This window comes from Mesoplodon mirus, assembly GCF_964341445.2.
Source record: "Mesoplodon mirus genome assembly, chromosome: 3".
Classification (NCBI taxonomy): Eukaryota; Metazoa; Chordata; class Mammalia; order Artiodactyla; family Ziphiidae; genus Mesoplodon; species Mesoplodon mirus.
In genome coordinates this window covers 171342848-171348492 of record NC_138978.1, presented here as the reverse complement: position 1 = coordinate 171348492, position 5645 = coordinate 171342848, and the positions used below count along the sequence as shown (strand labels likewise).

The 5645-nt window shown below is 33.7% G+C and overlaps 1 long non-coding RNA gene across 1 annotated transcript in view; it reads left to right on the top strand.

Moving 5' to 3' along the window:
* The first annotated feature begins 3038 nt into the window (after positions 1-3038).
* LOC309801473 overlaps positions 3039-5645 on the top strand; it is a 9409-nt gene continuing 6802 nt past the window's right edge. The window contains exons 1-2 of the long non-coding RNA XR_014293598.1: positions 3039-3146; positions 3953-4057. This is a non-coding gene — a long non-coding RNA (uncharacterized lncRNA). The remainder of the gene's footprint in view (positions 3147-3952; positions 4058-5645) is intronic.

The following is a 5645-nucleotide window of genomic DNA, read 5'->3' as shown; positions in this document are numbered from 1 at the left end:
GCATGTATCCATAGAAATAGATGTACACCAATACTCATAGAAATGTTATATGTAATAGCTATAAAGTGGGAACCACTACAACCAGTGACAACCCGAAAGTCCATCAACATGTGAATGGATAAACAAATTGTGGTATATCCATAAAATGGAATACTACTAAGCAATAAAAAGAATAAACTGTTGAAATATAATATAACATAGATGAATCTCAAAATAATTATACTCAGTGAAGGAAGTCAGATAGAAAAGAGTACATATTATATGATTCTACTTATTTAAAGGTGTAAAAAGCAGACTAATCTACAGTAACAGAAAGCAGATCAATGTTACCAGGAGTAACCAGAGTGAAGTGAGAAAGAATAAGAGGGAGATTACCAAGAGATTGTTTATAATAATAAATTACTTGGTATCACGGAAATACTTGGTAGTGTTTGATACATTCATTATCTTGACTGTAATGATGGCTTCAGGGTACATACATATTTGAAAACATTTCAAATGATATCCTTTAAATATATACATTTTAATGTAGGTCAATTTAACCAAATAAAACTGTTAAAATTTTTGTGGAATTCAACTAAATTAATGCTTAAGGAAGAAATTATAGTAATAAATATTTACATTAGAAATGAAGAAAGGTCTCAAATCAATAGTCAATGCTTCCATCATAAGAAACTAGAAACAAGCCCAAAATACTTAAGGATAAATTTAACAAAACATGTGTAAGACCTGTACATTGGAAACTACAACACATGTGAAGGTAAGGTTAAAAGAACCCAAATAAATGGAGTATATATTTGGGTATAAATATATACCCATTTGGGTATATAAATGGGTATATATCTATACCATTTTCATGGTTCATAAGACTCAATATTAAGTTGTCAATTCTTCCCCAATTGATCTATTGATTCAATGCAAACCCAGTCAAAATAGGCTTTTTTTTGTAGAAATTGAAAAGTGAATTCTAAAATTTGTATGGAAATTCAAAGGACCTAAAATAGTCCCCCTGAAAAATTTGAAAGTGAAAAATCAAGTTGTAGGATTTATACTACCTGTTTTTAAGCCTGTTTTAAGCAATCAAGATAGTATGATAGTATGGTGTTGGCAAAAGGATAGACATATAGATCAATGGGATAGATTTGAGAGTCCAGAAATAAACAATCACATATTTGCTCAATGTTTTATGACAAAGGTGCCAAGGTATTTCAATGGAGAAAGGATATTTTTATCAACAAATAATGCTGGAACAATAAGATACAATTAAAAATATAAATCTTGACTCTTACTTTCACCATACTGAAAAATTAACTCAAAATAGATTGTAGACTTAAGTTTAAGTCCTAAAATTAAAACCCCTATGGAAGAACATATGAGAAAATCTTTGTGAACTTCAGCTAAACAAAGATATTCTACATTGAACCAAAAAAATCTGCAAATGAGAAAAAATAATTGATACATTGGATTCCAACAAAATTTAAAGGCTTAGCTCATTAAAAAAACAGTATTAAGAAAATGAAAAGGCAAACGACAGACTAGGTGAAGATATTGCCAAAAGATGTATCTGACAAGAATCTATATAAATTACACAAAGAACCTCTACATCTCAATAATGAAAAGACAAACAACATAAAAAAAACAGGCAAAAGGTTTTTACAGACATGTAACCAAAGTAGATATATATATGATAAATAAGCACGGAAAAAGGTGCTCAAGGTGATTAGTCATTAGGTTAATGAAAATAAAGCCACAATAAGTTAGCAATACATACATACATGCATACACATATACATACATAGAATGGCAAAAAAAATTTAAACCAGCCATACCAAATGTTGTCAAGGATATGGCAAGTGGAGCCCATATACAATGCAGGTGGGGATGCAAAATTGTACAATCACTTCTATATGATTAACCATACAAGTAACTTATGTAGTGAAATATACATACTTACTAGATATCCCACCAATTCTACTCTTTTCCTTTAGTCAAGAGAAATAAAAACATAAATTCACCCAAAGATTTGTACTCAAATGTTTATAGCTGATTCATTTATAATAGCCCCAAACTGGAAACAACCCAATTTCCATCAACTAGAAATATTTTTAATCAGACTTAATTTTGAAAAACAAACAAACATGTTCCGACCTGATTGGAAAGCCTAAAATCACAAGTTTTTCTGAGTTTATATTCGTAGCCAAATGTCTTAATTATCAATTAAAAGGTTTTAGTTTTTACTAAAATTTAGAAGACACTCCTTTAGGGCCCATTAGTACCACTCTCAGAAAGGGGAGGATAATGTGGCTGCCACCTTGGGTTTTACTCTCCTCAGCAACTGCCATACACATAGCGTAATGCTAAAAGCAATTTTAAGAAGAGCTTCAAAACAAATGCAATCTCCATTTAATTTTTATAACCAGGTTTTCCTGTGTTTCTCTCCACATGTCTTGATAGAAGGGAATCTTTTCAAGTGGACAGTCACTCCCTGGGCTCTGCAGAGAAACCCCAGCGGATCTGACAAGGTTGAGTCATCAGTACCCCATGTCCTTGTTTGTGCACCACAGTTCAGCAGCCTTTTCTGAATCATCTTGATAAGAAGCCAACTAGAAGAAAACATGAGAACCAGTTGAGAAACAGGCTTTTCCTTTGATGTGTGTTTGTAGGAAAATCCAGTATCTGTCATGGGGAAATCTCCATCTTCTAACACACACACACACATACACACACACACACACACAAACTGCCTTTATTACAAAGTTGTCACTTGAGTAAAAACTTTTATCTTTAGCTGATTCACTGACGGGAAGCTGTTTGGCACAGACTTAATAAAACCTTCATATAAAAACAGCAGAGTAACTGCCAGAGCTTCCATATAGAGTGTAACTGGAGGAGTTATCCTGATCCTTGAAGAGCTGGCCAGCTTTCCAGAAGGAGGCCAGTTAAATGTGGGGAGGGGGAAGGCTAAATTGGAAACGCTGAAGGGGAAGCTTGTACTTCTAAATATTCCTTCAAATTTTATTTCAGATTTCAATCTTCACATCCACTCAAGATTGGGCGGCTCAGTGTCAGAGTGACTTCTCGAGATGTCCAGAACTTCTGCTTTTTTGGGAAGTGGTTATATTAGGACTACAAGAGGGTGAAAACTGGTAATGCATGAAAAAGTGATAGAGCATATTAACATAATAATTTGTATTAGCTAAATCTAAAGGAAGCGTGGATGATTCAAATCCTACGATAATTCAAAATTTTCATTTCATCAGTTAAATTCCTACTATTTCACATGTAGTCTTTTTGAGGAAATTGTTGTACATGTTTTCTCCTAAGTTCATAAGTGTCCAACAAAAGGGAGAAAGAAAAAAATAAATTTCGTGGACAATTGACACACATTTGGAAATTTGCTTTTGAACAATTGAGAATTTGATCCATGTCTATGAAAATGATGCAAAAATATCAACTAATTCACTGTGGGTTAGTAGGCTTAAATTTTTCTCTAGACAGCAACATACAGCTCTTGCCTTTCTCTTTGTGCCCTACATCCAGTCCCAAAGAACTCTGGGAAAAGCTCTTTGCATTCCAGGCAATGCTTGTTCAAACTTCCCTTTAAAGAAGGAAAAGCACCATCAACGGAAGAAATCCTTGTTATAATGTCACCCCAAAGGATAGGTGGTCTCCTAATAGACTGTAGACCAGCAGGGTTTGATCCAGCCAAGACCTCAATCTTCAAAGATGAGGAGCTATTAGAGAGAAAGCATCTGAGAAATCAGACCTTGTGTGCTGTTGTAAGAGATAGCCGAAGACTGAGTACATTACAGAGTGCCAAGGAAATAAGGCAAAGGATAAACTTGGTTGAAGGAGAAATTTGATTTTCAATTACCTAGTGAGAAATAACTAATTAAATTGAAATGAAGAGGAAGGGTTCTTAAATTACACATGTATTGTTCTTATCTACCAGGGAGAGTCAACTGCCACTAAGGTCTAATAGATAAAGATGGACAACTGAGATGTGTGCTACTCAGAAACAAACTGAAATGCCTATGGCAGGCTTGTTGAAGCAAAGGTGAGAAATGTCTTCTTGTTCTTGTTTCTACAGATACTTCCCAAATCTCATCATCAGGTGTTGACATTATTTTGGTTTCTAGCAAAACCATAATTTGTGAATTTCCCTTACCTCTTTGGATCATGAAACTCTAGCTAGCTAGACATGGGAGCACAAGAAAAATACATCTTTAAAAATGTGTGTTTTGTAAGAATTTAAATATGCTCAGGGAAATAACACTAATTCATCTTGGTAGGAAAACTTCTTTGAATAAATGAAATTATCTGAATTAACTTTTTAAAGTGGAACTTTATAACTTTTCTATGCTTAAAATAATCAGAGTTAGGCTAACAATATGTTGCTTGTGTGAGTGACACTCAGGGGATCTATTTAGTGAATACAGAAAATGATTTAAATTATACATACCAAATATTTATATTTAGATTGCAGCTGTAAATTGTTTGGGAAAGTTTTTCACCTAAATTGCTTTAAAATTCTATTTACAATCTTTTTAAAAGCCAAGAATTTATTTAACAAGCTCTTTCTCCTCACCCCATGGAACTTAAACTATGAAAGTTCCCATCCAAGAATCATTAATTATAAATTAAGGTATTATAAATTTTCCTTAAATAGCAACTACTGTGATTGTGCTCCATGTACTTTATTTGTCTTGTATCTTGACTGTATAAGACTGGAATCTACATTAAATATTATCTTCTCTGTTACTTCATCTAAAATTTTAAAACCTCCTTATCCTCAATACTCCTATTCTTCCTTCTCAGTGTTACTTTTTAAAAAAATATTTATCATTATGTAGTATACTGTATATGTATGTTGCCATGAGGGCAAGGTTCTTTGCACATTCATTGGTATATCCCTGTCATCTGGAATAGTGCCAGGAACATAATATTTGCTCAATAAATAATTGAATAAATGAATGAATGGGGTGTATCTGAGTTTTGACGTCTTTTCATATAGAACACAGACATTTGAGGAATAAAACTATACCTGGTTTACTATCCACTACATTCCACTGAAACAGAAGAGAGGATTAAATGATGAGCAAGTCAGGTCTCTTCCTTTATTGAGGACGTTGCCTATGTAGGTATACAAAAATGATGACCATTACAGAAGAGGGAAAAGTGGCTGACTACTCTTGAAGTTGGGAAATAGTTGAGGAATGTTTCCATGGAAACCTAAATTTCAGTTAAATCTTGAAGGAAAAGTATGGCAACATTCCATGTAGAGTCAGGTCCAAATTAAAACATATCTTACTCTCAGGAGATGCTACCAGAAATAATTGGGGGTTGTGTAGCTTTTCAGATTTTATTCAACCAAATGCCCCAATACAAGCCCCAAATTTGGTCAACCCTGCCCTTAGTCTAATCCCATAATCTAGTCAACTTTACTTTATTGCTTCTTCCTCAGAACAATCCCCCATAATTCAATCACCTTCTCCAGTTAATGTGAGCACTTTGAGCACGAGTGTGTACACACACACACACACACGCATGAGCACACACTCAGACACACACATGCAGAATCTAAAAACTTGCATAAATCTTTTGGAGAGTTTAATAAATAAATAAAAATGGCAGATAAACTTCTC